Genomic DNA, 13,272 nt, shown 5'->3' on the forward strand with positions numbered 1-13,272 from the left:
GCTGCCACTCCTTCCCAAACAGACCCATCTGCTGGGACCATGCACTCAACCATGAGCCTATGGAGGCCTCTCTCATTCACACCAGCACAGGCAGAAATCAGAGAAGGTGAAAGCCAGCCCCATAGCTCTATGGGGAACACAGCTCATGTCATTGCTGATAATAAAGGGTGGGTGTGGCACCCCTTTAGAGAAGAGGACCAAAGGGAAAAGAGGAAAACAACACTCCTGGAAGAGAAAACAAATGGAACCTAAGAAGTGTGAAGAAGCTTATCAGAGAATTATCAGAGGGATCAACGGAAGCTAGTAAGTTAGCAAGAGAATGAACAGTGGCAAATAAGGAAAGCATGGGCTCGCCAGAGCCCTTCAAGTAGCCACGGCTTGGGTTTGTTCATCTAGAGCGCTGGCGATGGAAACATGCATGCTAGACAAATACCCACCACTGAGCTACATCCCTGGCAAAATAATTTTGTGGGGGTGGGGTGGGGGTGGTAGAATCAACAGGAGTCAGTACTCTAAGTATGGTAGAATATGTATATAACCTCAGGACTTGGAGGTGGTAGCAGAAGGTTCATAAATTCAAGGTCATCTTTGGCTACACAGCCAGTGTGAGGCCAGCCTGGGCCACATGAGACCTTGTTTCAATAAGTAAACAAATAAATATATGTCACTGAAAGTCTTTGAGCCTAGGAATGACATCGCATTCACATTTGTAGAGATTCTTGTAACTGTAAGGAGTTGGGGTAGGAGGGAGTAGGAGCAGACTAGGCATGAAGCAGACAGCTCCAGAGGAGCAAACATCCATCCACAGGTACATTTAAGGCAATCTTTCCAAACGGGAATCCACAAGGAGCTGAGCACAGCTAGGAAAGAGGGTGGGAAGAAGCAATGCCAGTGAAATCCACATGTTCTGTGGAGGACAAAGACACACCAAGGGCCAGTAGCCGGCCCAGCAGGTGAAGGCGCTTGCCACTAACCCAGAAGACTGAGTTCTTTTCCTGGGGCCCATAAGATGAAAGGAAAGCAACTCCCACAAGCTGTCCTCAGACCTCCAACACGTGTGCCCTTCCTCACCCTCTACCAAGTAAATAACTGTAGTTTTTAAACTTTAATAATTGGAGAAAAAGTTTGTGAGTAAACACACTTGCCCAACAATTCCGACCAGCTGAGTTTCCGCTCTACACCACCCGGCGGAAGAGGAGCCACCAACTCCACAGAGCTGTCCTCTGACTTTCCATACACGCACACCGCAGCACACACATGCACACAGACATGCCCAAAAAGCAGATGGCAAAAGGAGCTGGAGAAAAAAACTGGCAAAGCCTCTCACTATCAAGAAGGAAGATCTACAGCTGAAGGTGGCTGAGGCCAAGCTTAGCTGAGCATATGTTAGTTTACATTTTAATTGCCCTAACTGATTTGTGCTCTCACGGAAATACCCACTGGATTCATTTACTGTAGTAAATACTTCTTCCTGAGGGGAAAAGGGTACAAACAAACTATTTCAGGAACAAAGGGGAATATGATTTCAAATGCAGCTCAGAAACATAATAGAATTGAGAAAAGAATTAAGACTAAGTCATTGAGGAAACCCAACAGGTAAATCTAGGCAGTAGGAAATGAACCAAGAAGCCAGCGAGATGTGGACCAGGATTAAAGAGACTACAGCAGGTCTAAGTGCTGCTGTACAGTCCCTGACTGAAGCTCACATGGTAGAAAGGAAAGAACCAATCCCTGAAAACCATCCTTTGACCCCCCACATGGTACACACATGCTTGCACACACATGCCACAATAGCAATAGTAAAGAAAAATGCAAAGTGTTAAGACAAACCAAGCTGAGGTAGGCCAGAAGACAGACAGACAGTTCAGGAACAGCCTGAACCACGTACAAAGTTAAGCAAGACCCTGGCTTATAACAAACAAACAGGCACTCAGTAAGATTGATCAACAAATCTTATGGCTACATCTAATGATTTGAGCTTAGTTCCTAGGATTCACCTGGTGGAAGGAAAATATCAACTCTCACAAATTGTTCCCTAACGAGCATACATAGTGTGGCATGTGCATGTGCCCCCAAACTAAAAAAAAGTAAAATTAATAATAAGTAAGTAAACAGTGGTGCCAAATGCTGCTGAGAAGTTGAATGGTATCCAGTGGATTTGGTAGCAAGAAGTTGAATAGCCAGTGTCATATTGAATTTGACAAGGAGAGCCAAACTCACACCCAGATTTTGAAGCTGAAATGTCCCAAATGAGGGTAAGTGTCGCACCTGCTGTGCGGCCTGCATCCGAGAATGTAGCGAGGTGGTCGGGATAGATGACACAGAGACCGGTCGGTTGCTTTAAGATAAAACTTTATGCTTCCCAAGTCAGCTAAGGAAGAGACCCCAGTCCGCTTAGGAGAGAGCTCTCAGAAGTCTCTCCAAGAAAAATCGCTTCCCTTTTTAAGGACTTCTGCCATCCATCTACATACAATTCTTTCCAGACTTCTCACCCTCCTGGCTGGTGATTTAATCTCAGAATCAGGGAGGCACAGCAGGGGGGGACAGGAAGAGGCATCTAGCCGTAGGGGGTGTGAAAGTCATGGTATCTCAGTGAGCGAGCCCGTATAAAGCACTGAATTGTTTTCAGTAAACATTACACAGCTGCCTGCTCCCAGGCCGAAGGGGAAGTGGGTTTCTGCTCAAGGTCTGGTGTCCCCACAGGTAAGACCCTGAGTGTCACTGCAGTAGAGCATGCCAGAGATAGACTGGGACTATAGGGTGGCCACAGAAGCTATAGAACCAATAGCCACAGTGCACAATGGCCACACAGCACAAACGAAACCATGTAAGTACTTGATGACAGGCACTAGTGAAGGGACAACCATGAGGCAGGCAACAAAGTCTACAAGAAGCCAAGGCAAGCAAGAAGTCAGGGCAGAGCCAGGAGAAAGAAAGGGAAGTTCTAAAGGACACGAGGAGAGGTGGCTGGACTGGTCTATTCAGGCCTTGAGAAGCCACCCCGCCTCTACCTACCCTCCGGGCTCTCATGGAAACTTTTTCAGTTAGCTGAGCTGATACTAGCTACATGAACACCTAGACCAGAGCTGGGAGAGGAGGGACGAAAGGAGCTGTGCAGCCCTGCAGTGACAGGGAGGAAGTGGCTGACAGGACAGCAGCATTTTTCTAGAAGGTCAAGTATGTACTTTTCTCCCCAGATCTCCAGGATAAGGAACACAAAGCAAGCTCCAAGCATTCAGGACACTAGACACTGCTCCCTCCTGGGTCACACCAGAAGATGTCCAATAGTCCAAGAGGCCAGACAGCTGACTAATTTCTAAACGGTTCTCAACCCACGGGAAAGAGGCTGGAAGCCTCCCTCCACAGATGTTGAGTAACAGCCAGCACACCTGCCTGCTGAAAGGGCTAGAAAGATTACCTGATTCATTCAAGACGGTCCTTAGAGGTCTGTAATTCAAACCAACTCTTTTCTTTGTTTATTTATTTTTTATCTATCTGTCTGTCTGTTTATTGAGACAGTCTCTCTGTATTCCTTTCTGGCCTAGAATTCGCTCTGTAAACTAAGCTGCCCTCAAGCTCATAGAGGTCAGCCTGCCTCTATCCCGAGTACTGGAATTAAAGGCATGTGCCATCAGAAGTGTCAAATCTGAGGCCAGCTTGGGTTAAATACTGAGATCCTGACTCAGAGTACATAGACAGGTAAATAAATTAAAATTTAAAAATAAAAGTAAAAACAACATGCTTACTATGCACTGGCAGTTTAATGGATACGGACAGATAAGATATGGTTTCTGCCCTCAAGGTCAGTCTATAAAAAGGCAACAGGTTAAAAGACTGAGAACTAGATGAAGAGACCGAAGGGTCCTAGCAGCTGGACAGCAAGAGGAACGGAAGGACAGACTTGCAAAGCAGGCAGGACCAAGTTGTTCTCTGCATCTATTCTCCTCAGCTGTTCCCAAACCAGCACAAGACCCTCAGTGTAGCTCATGTCTCTCTTGGTTGCCCCTTTAGTATCTGTCTGTGGAGCACTTTCCGCCTGGCAGGGCATTTCCTAGTTCCAGAGTGATCTCCAGAGCAAAGAGGGTCTTGGATAAGACAAAGGAGTGGCTTAGCCAAGATTAGAATGATGTGCATTTCCAGTGGAAACAGAAATGGGTTAGTAATCTAAGTTGGGACAGTAAATCAAAGATTTGCCAGAGGCTTCTAAGAAATAATCTTATTCTCCTGCTCAACAGGGTCCCACTCTGGCCCATGTGGTCTAGAGATGAGAGCCGGTCACCTCCCCAGCATTGGGCCACAGCAGCTATGCTGGCAGGCTGATGGCAACCAGAACGAAAAGAATATTAGCAAACAGAGCTGGTCCCTAGCCAAATAGCCAATTCATCCCTCAAAGTGGGCTTCCTATTATGTATTGCTACAAAAAACATCTAACATTACAAAACACTCAGGAATATAACTCATAAACCATCAATGATTCAGCCCACCAACTCTTTTGTAGCACAATTCATCTTTTGTTTCCAAAAGTTTATTAAATTTCATCAGTATTAAAATATAAATCATTTACCTCTTATATAAACCTTGGAGAAAGAGGAGAGGAGAAGGGGAGGGGGGACAAAAACATGAGGGATCAGGAAGGTCGAGTTGGGGGAAGGACAGAGAAGGAGAACAAGAAAAGAGATACCTTCACAGGGGGACATTATGGGGTTAAGGAGAAACCTGGCACTGGGGAAATGTCCAGAGATCCACAAGGATGACCCCAACTAAGAATCTAAGAGATAGTGGAGAGGCTACTTTAAATGCCCTCCCCCTATAATGAGATTGATGACTATCTGATATGCCACCCTAGAGCCTTCATCCAGTAGTTGATGGAAGAAGAAGCAGAGATTCACAGCTAAACACCAAGCCAAACTCCTGGAATCCAGCTGTAGAGAGGGAGGAGCAAAGGAGTCAAGACCATGTTGGGGAAACCTTAAATATCATCCTAGAGCCTTCACCAAGTAGCTGATGGAAGCAGAAGCAGAGATTCACAGCTAAGCACTAAGGTGAACTCCTGGAGTCCAGTTGTAGAGAGGAAGGAGTGATGAGCAAAGGGGTCAAGACCATGCTGGAGAAACCCACAGAAACAGCTGACCTGAGTAAATGGGAACTCATGGACTCCAGTCTGACAGCTGGGGAAACAGCATAAGACTGAACTACGCCCCCTGAACATGGGTATCAGTTGGGACCTGGGCAGTCTATGGGGCCACTGGCAGTGGAACCAATAACTATTCCTAGTATATGAATGGGCTTTTTGGAGCCCATTCCCTATGGAGAGATACCTTGCTCAGCCCAGATCCAGGGGGCAGGGCCTCAGTCTTGCCACAAATGATGTGACAGACTTTGATGATCCCTCATGCAAGGCCTCACCCTTCCTGAGAAGTGGATGGGGGGTATGGGAGGGCAGGAGGGAGAGAGAACTGGAATTGGTATGTAAAATAAGACTGTTTTAATTTAAATTAAAAAATTAACCTTGGAGAATGGCAACTAGTTAAACTGGTTAACTGGCTCAAAACTGTATTAAAACAGGGACTGTCATAATGGCTGTTAGCCAGGAGTTGGGGGTGTACAGCTTTAATTCCAGCAGTTGGGAGACAGAGGCAGAAGGATCTCTGTGAGTTCAAGGCCATTACAGTATACAGAGCAAGTTTCAGGACAGCCAGGGCTACACAGAGAAACCCTGTCTCAGTAAACCAAACATAAGGTAAGGAAAGTCTTTGTTGAGTACATCCCAGCATCACAAGCAAAGGTAGAAGACAAACAGTAAAATAGGAAGAGAATCTGTAACTCATACCACAGATGTTAATCTAATGATGGATTCATTTCTTTTATTTTCTGGAAACAGGGTCTAACCATGTAGTTCTGGCTAACCCAGAACTAGCTACATAGATCAACCTGGCCTTGAACTCACAAGAGATCTATCTGCCTGCCTCTACCTCTGAATGCTGGGATTAAAGGCATGTGCCGCCAAGACCCACACTAATGGTGTTTTTTGAGACAGGGTCTCACTTTATATATAGATCAGTCTAGAGTCAAACTCTCTTAATCCTCCTGCCCAACCTCCCCAGTGCTGGGTCACAAGAATGTAGCACCACATTGCAATTCAGTTCACCTTTTTAATGCCTTCTTCTGAATAATCAAATACAACCACAGTTCATAATTCTGTACAAACTAACCTCACTGAAATCAAAAACAAAAGCTCTCTGAAACACCAAATACAAAGACTTTAAATTTCTGTATTCATTTGTTAATGCATGTCATATGTGCATGTGTCTGGAGGACAGAGGCTAACACTGGTGTCCTTGCTTGACCACACACCACCTTTATCTACTTCCTTACTTATTTTTGAGGCAGAGTCTTAGTGAGCCTGAGGCTCCTCAGTTCTGTAAGATGAACTAGTGAGCTTTGGGAGTCTGCCATCTCTCCCTTCCCACCCTTGCACTGGGACTATAGGCTTTTGTGGGGGGGGGGTGGTTCTAGATTTCATTCTGTAGACCAGGCTGGTCTCAAACTCACAGAGATCCACCTGCCTCTGCCTCTCAAATGTTGGAATTAAAGGGGCCTTACTTCTTATTGGGGTTCTGGGGACGCAAGCTCAAGACCTCTTGCTTGTATGACAAGCACTATACTAACTGCATTTTAAAAGTTTCTTTAGCTCTACAGCCAAACCAGCTAATGATAAGCCCATTGTTGGAGTTCTTGTTCAAGTTCTGTTCCTAACACACTACCACTATGTCACTAGCATTAACTACAAGATAGTAACTAGCCTGGCAATGATGGTGCACACCTTTAATCCCAGCACTTGGGAGGCAGAGGCAGGCGGATCTTTGTGAGTTCAAGGTCAGCCTGGTCTACAGAATGAAATCCAGCATAAGAAACCCTGTCTCGGGATGCTCTCTCAGCCTGGACTCTTGGGGGAGTGCCTGGACCTTGCCCTGAGTGAGATGGCAGACTCTGGATATCCCCTATGTGGAAGGAAGTGGTGATAGGGTGGGAGGCTGGGGGGAGATGGGGGGGGAGAGGGAACTGGGATTGACATGTGAAGCAAGCTATTTAAAATTAAAATAATAAAAAATAAACAAAGAAGAACAAAGAAAAAAAGAAGAAACCCTGTCTCAAAAAGCTATAATAGTAATTAAATAAATAAGACAGCAATTACATTAACAAGCTTCTTGAAGGCAGCACTTGGTCTATACCCTGTACACAATTTGTGGTAGACATGCTTCACAGTGCACAGTAAGAGAAGCATTCAGGGGTGGAGATGACCCAGCAGGTAAGAGTGGATACTGCTCTTGCAAACGACTTGAGCTCCTTCAACAGCACCCACTCAAGCAGCTCAAAACCACCTATATAACTCCAGTTTTAGGGATACTCCAGCTCCAAAGAATTACTAGTACTGGCCTCCACTAGTACTCACATTCACAAGTACATGCACACACACAAGCACATAATTAAAAATAGTAAAAATAAACCTTAAAACAACGAATGACATTTTGACTGTTTCGTTGATTTCAGCCATGTTCTCTGTGAGTCTTAATGTTTTTTTTTAATGTGTCAGACTCATAGAATAGGAGTTACAGATGGCTGTGAGCTGCCAAGTGGGTGCTGGGAATGAATCCTGGGATCTCCGCATGAGCCATAGTGCTCTTAACCATGAAGCCATTCCTCCAGCCCACTGTGTGCTTCTTGTTGCTGCTCAAATCTGCTCATGGATTATTTGTTACTATTCTCCTCTTTGCGTTCAAGAGATGCAAGGTCCTCCAGAGAGATAAGTATTTCCTACTTTACATAATAACGACAATGCTTTCCACTCAGGGTACAAGACTCCAAAGTAAAAAAAAAAAAAAATTGTATCAACATTTCAGAAGTCAGAAAGCAGTTCTCAGTAGAAGTAAGCAAAGATTTTCAACCATTCAGCAACCCAGTGTGTGCCAGCAGAGGCAGGCAAATCTCTTAGTTCAAGGCCAGCCTGTCTACTCTACATAGTGAGTTCCAGGACAGCCAAGGATACATGGAGAAACCCTGTCTTAAAAACCAAAAAGAAAAGAAAAGAAAGTTCAAAGCCTAATAGTCTACAGCATGAAGCCAAGGTCAGCCTGGACAAGTTACTAAGACCTTGACTCAAAAACTACAAAACAAGTGAGGGCTGCAGATTTGGCACATCAGTTAAGAGCACTTCTTGCTCTAGCACAGGACCCAGGTTCAGTTCTCAGTACCACATGGTGGTTCACAGCCATCCTTAACTCCATTTCCAGAGGATGTGATAACCTTCACAGGTACCAGGCACACACGGTGCACACCACATATGCTGGCCAAACAATACAGTTAAGTTAATCTAAAAAAAACATTTTTAATCCACAACTTAAAAAGGGCAGGAATATAGCTCAGGAATACAGAATGCTTGTCCAGCATGCTTGAGGCCTTAGATTTGATTCCCTATACAGATAAAGAAACGCAGGGAGGGGGAAGGGAGAGAAGGGAGATGGAGAAGGGAGAGAAGAGCAGAAGGGTTTGAACATGGCCTCCTAAAGCCACCCAGTATCTAAAGCCAGTGGAGGACTGTGTATGGCATCTAGTTCACTCTCCATAAAAAGCACATACTCATCCTACATCTCCAACAGGTGGTCCGCAGTTCTCAACAACATGATAGAATGTTCATCCTCTTCCAAATCAGTCCGCCATCCACTTTCCTCAATAAAACCGAAATGGTATCAGCTGCTTCTTCTGGCCCCAACTTCATTCAAACACATCCCGGATAAACCCTTACTAGCATAAAGACTTAGAAGTCACAGTATTTTCAACTTGCTTTTATAAATACCTCACCAATTTAAACTTAAGAAGCAACAAACCACCAAGTTGTAGTGGCATACACCTTTAATCCCAATACTCCAGAGGCAGAGGAATGTGATTCGCTGAGTTTAAGGCCAGCCTGGTCAACAAATCGAGTTCCAGGACAGCCAGGAGTACACAGAGGCTACACAGAGCTACACAGAGAAACCATGTGGAGGGCGGGCGTGTGAATTTATTTTCACTTTTAAAATTGAGCTAACAGGCCTTAGAGCCATCTAGATTTAACTCCCATATACCATAGGAATCTCATCAATAATAACCCGAGCAGTGCTTTCATGGAATTGAGTCTGAAATGAGAGGGAAGGGAGGAGCAAGGGTGTTTGGTCTGCAAGTTGAGTAAATCTGAATATAGCTGGTTTGATTTGGTCTGGCTTTTTGAGACAGGGTCTTATGTGTCCAAGGCTAGCCTTGAAATCCTGTTGTTTCCTGTTCCAAGTGCTGGCATTACACCATGCCCCACAGACCACAATTCTAAAACAATTGTTCCTACTACATGAGTCTTGTAGGTAGTGTAGTTTGATAGCAATAGATCAAAAGCAATCGCAAGCCAGGTGTGGGGCACATACCTTTTAGCCCAGCACTGAGGAAGCAAAGGCAAGCTGATCTCTGAGTTCCAGGTCGGCCTGGTCTACACAGTGAGCCTGGAGGCCTGCCAGGGCTACAAAGTAAAGAGCCTGTGTCAAAATCAACAATAAAGTAATCTGCAACATGTTTACTTTCTATTACTGTACTGTCTCTAACTTGCAATGTTAAGAAACCTAACTTTTATTACCTATCAGTACTGTTGGAAAAAAATTTAAAGATATGAACTATAGCCGGACAGCGGTGGTACATACCTTTGATCCCAGCACTTGGGAGGCAGAGGCAGGTGGATCTCTGTCAGTTCTAGGCCAGTCTGGTCTACAGAGTAAGTTCTCCAACAGGCTCCAAAGTTACTGAGAAACCCTGTCTCAAAAACAAACGTGCGTACGTATGTATGTATGTTACTTTTAGACCCAAACTTGGATTTTTTCAGCTTCTTGGAAATCTCTCAAGGTATAACATGGGTAGACAGCTTGAGTCATTCAACTCAAGATCCAGCAGCAAAGGTCCTGCCTCAATAATGGCCCTGCAATGAACACAGAGAAGACTGCAGGAAAAGCCAAATCTGCTGCAAGGGAGCTTTGTCTGCAGAAGAGACATTCTCACAGGGAATTCAAACTGAGAACGTGTCAGGGAGGCTAAGTACAGGGTACTATGAGAACATGTGAAGGGGAACTGATCTAACAGGTGAACTCACATAAGGTTTTGGGGAGGAGATGATGGTTAAACTGAGATCTGAAAGGGGACTATTCACATATATGTAAAAAGTCTCCATAAAATAAAAGGACAGGGCCAGTAAAATAGCTACCTTTGGCAACTTTTTCTTAAAACAATCTTTTTTATGGTAAAAAGTCATAAAATATTTAAAAACTAACAGTTCAGGGTTCTGTGGGAGGTCCTTCTCACCTCACTGCATCCTGCTCAGTATCATAGTATTATGCAGTCATTCAAATTTTTGTTGAATGATTAGTACAGTATAGTGGACAGAGATCCCTCTGGGTGTCTTTGATTGTGAACAGGTGCTTCCATTTTCCTCATAAGGATGACTCAGATTTGGCTAAGTCCTAGCATGGTGGTACATGCCTTTAAACCCAACAACACTGAGGGGTGGGGAGACAGAGGCAACAGGATCTGTGAGTTCCAGGCCAGTCAGAGCTACATAGTGAGACCTTATGTCAAAAAAAAAAAAAGAGAGAGAAAAACTCAACAAGACAATGTGTAACCCAATGCTGGGGTAACTATGTACAGAGGGTACCCTTGGGTTTAAAAGTCTATTAGTCAGGCCAGGTGCAACGACAGCACATGCCTTTAGTCAGGAGGCAGAGGCATACTTATCTCCATGAAATCAAGGTCAGCCCAGTCTACGGAGCAAGCTCTAGAACAGCCAGGACTATTATACAGAGAAAACCTGTCTCAAAAAAAGTGTGATTTGTCCAAAGCAATTTTTATGTTCATATATGCTTCCTTTTCCTTATCATACTCCTCAGCGGCAGACTACTTCCCCAACACTTCAGTCCTCAGGACCCCACTGAAGAAAGAGAACACATACACTTAGTTCGTGAATGCCTGTAATCCCAGAACCTGTACAGCCAGAACACAAGATCAAGGTCAGCCTAGGGTATGTAAGTAAGACCTTGTCTCAAAAAATAATAATTTGGGAGACAAAGAGAACAGATAATTCAGTAGTAGTGTTGCCCAGCATACATTAAGGCCCTGGGTTCAATACTACCCATTTTACATATGCTTAATTTAGTTGTAAATCTCACCCAAACTGGGGCTTCTAGGTGATCCAGATAATTGTAAAACTTCGCATGCCTTGGGCTGGGGGATGTGACTCAGTGGCAGAGTTTTTGTCTAACACATATTATGATCCCCATTGTGTGCTCTCTCTCTCTCTCTCTCTCTCTCTCTCTCTCTCTCTCTCTCTCTCTCACACACACACACACACACACACACACACACACACACACCTTATATTCCTTGAAGAAAAAAGCAGAAAACGAAAAACGTGTCAAAATGGACAACCATCAAGAATGTAGAAGACCTATCTACTACAAACCCTAAAAGTAAATTCTGACTTCCTAACTGAAGACAATTTTTGAGCATTTTGTTGAGACAGGATCTCACTATATAGTTATATGGTAAAGGATGGCCTCTAATTCTCAACCCTCCCAAGCCACTATACAGGGCAATTGTTAGCACTATTTTAAAATCAGAAATCGGAACAACAAAAAAGGTCACCATCTTGTGGCATTTATCATCCTAGAACTTGAAAGATAGAGGCAAGGAGAATCAGGAATTCAAGATTATCCTCTGCTACTTAACAAGTTCAAGGCCAACCTGTTTGAGAACTTATCAAACAAACCTAAAAAATCACTTATATTCTGGAATGGCAATAAGTACAAACTCACTTTGCAACAGCTAGAAGAGTTTAAATATCTACCACAAAGTACAAATGTATCTATAAGATCCGTAAAATTTTACACATACACAAACCAAAGCACTCAAATCAGCCAGTTTCAAGCAACTTATGTATTTCAGACTTTCAACTTTTTTTTTTTTTTTTTTGAGACTGGGTTTCTCTGTGTAGCCCTTGGCTGTCCTGGAACTTAGTAGACCAGGCTGTCCTCAAACTCAGATGTCTGTCTCTGCTTCCCAAGTGCTATGATTAAAGGCGTGTGGCGGTATTTCAGACATGTTTTAAGGAATGTTTTAATGTAGTTTTTAAAAGTTGTAGAACACCATTATAAGAATATTGCTAAACAAATGGTCTCTTTTACTATGCAAACCAGACCCACTAAATCCAGATGAAGTTTGTCCTGAGAATGATCCAAAAAGCCTTTCAGGCCTGGGTGTGCAGCACAGTGAGGGAGCACTTGCCTTGCCTAACACGCCAGAGGCCCTAGGGTTCTGCCCACACCCAACATTGGGGGGAAGGAGACACAAAAAAAAAAAATGGGAGAAAGGAATATCTAAAGCAGTAATCATTAATGTGAGTACATTTCATTTTAACCCTTTTTTTAATTACTTATACATGTGTGAATGCCACAATATGCAGGTGCCCAAAGAGATTTGGAGAAGGCTTGAAAATACGGGCGGCTATGAGCTGGGCTTTGAAGAGCACCAGGGACGCTTGATTACTGAGCAATCTTCCAGCCCCTGTGAATTTAACTTTTAAGCATGTTGGATTTTTACTTCATCGCTGTTTTTGTTTGACTGGTTTTGGTTAGGAAGGTGTCTTTTTTGTTTGTTTGTTCTTAAATCTTTCATTTATTTTATATGCATTCAGTGTGAGGCTGTTGGATCCCCTGGAAGTGGAATTACAGACAGTTGTGAGCTGCCACGTGGGTACTGGGAATTGAACCCGGGTCATCTGGAAGAGCAACTACTGCTTTTAACCATTAAGCCATTGCTCCAGCCCTGTTTTTGGTTTTTGAGATAGGTTCTTATGTAGCCCTAATCGGCCTGGAACTCTATGTGGGTCAGGCTAGCCTTGAACCCAGAGAGATTGACCTGGGTTTTGAGGTAGGGTCCCACTATATAGCCCATGTTTGCCTCAAACTTGCTAACTGTAGCTCAGGCTGGTCTTGAACTTGCTAACTATAGTCCTGGCTGGCCACAAAAATCACAATTTGAGCGCTAGGGTTGCAGGTGTGCACAACCACAGCAGGATCTAATTATAATTTTTCTAAGATTTATTTTATTTTTTAAGTTAAGTGTGTCTGCTGTGAGTACTCAGAACCCAAAAAAGGGTCTCAGATTCCCCGAAGCTGGACTTTCAGGTAGTAGTGAGTGGCCTGACAT

The 13,272-nt window shown here is 43.9% G+C and overlaps 1 protein-coding gene and 1 long non-coding RNA gene across 8 annotated transcripts in view; one reads left to right on the forward strand and one right to left on the reverse strand.

The window, feature by feature from the left end:
* Nucleotides 1-13,272, reverse strand: part of Wdr20 (WD repeat domain 20) — a 65,863-nt gene that overhangs the window by 50,575 nt on the left and 2,016 nt on the right. The gene's annotated exons all lie outside the window — the stretch shown is intronic.
* LOC121139239 lies at nt 204-3,732 on the forward strand. The gene is made up of 3 exons (XR_005876100.1): nt 204-303; nt 3,198-3,445; nt 3,546-3,732. It is a non-coding gene; the product is annotated as an uncharacterized LOC121139239 (long non-coding RNA).

This window comes from Mesocricetus auratus, unplaced genomic scaffold (assembly GCF_017639785.1).
Source record: "Mesocricetus auratus isolate SY011 unplaced genomic scaffold, BCM_Maur_2.0 Super-Scaffold_15014, whole genome shotgun sequence".
NCBI lineage: Eukaryota > Metazoa > Chordata > Mammalia > Rodentia > Cricetidae > Mesocricetus > Mesocricetus auratus.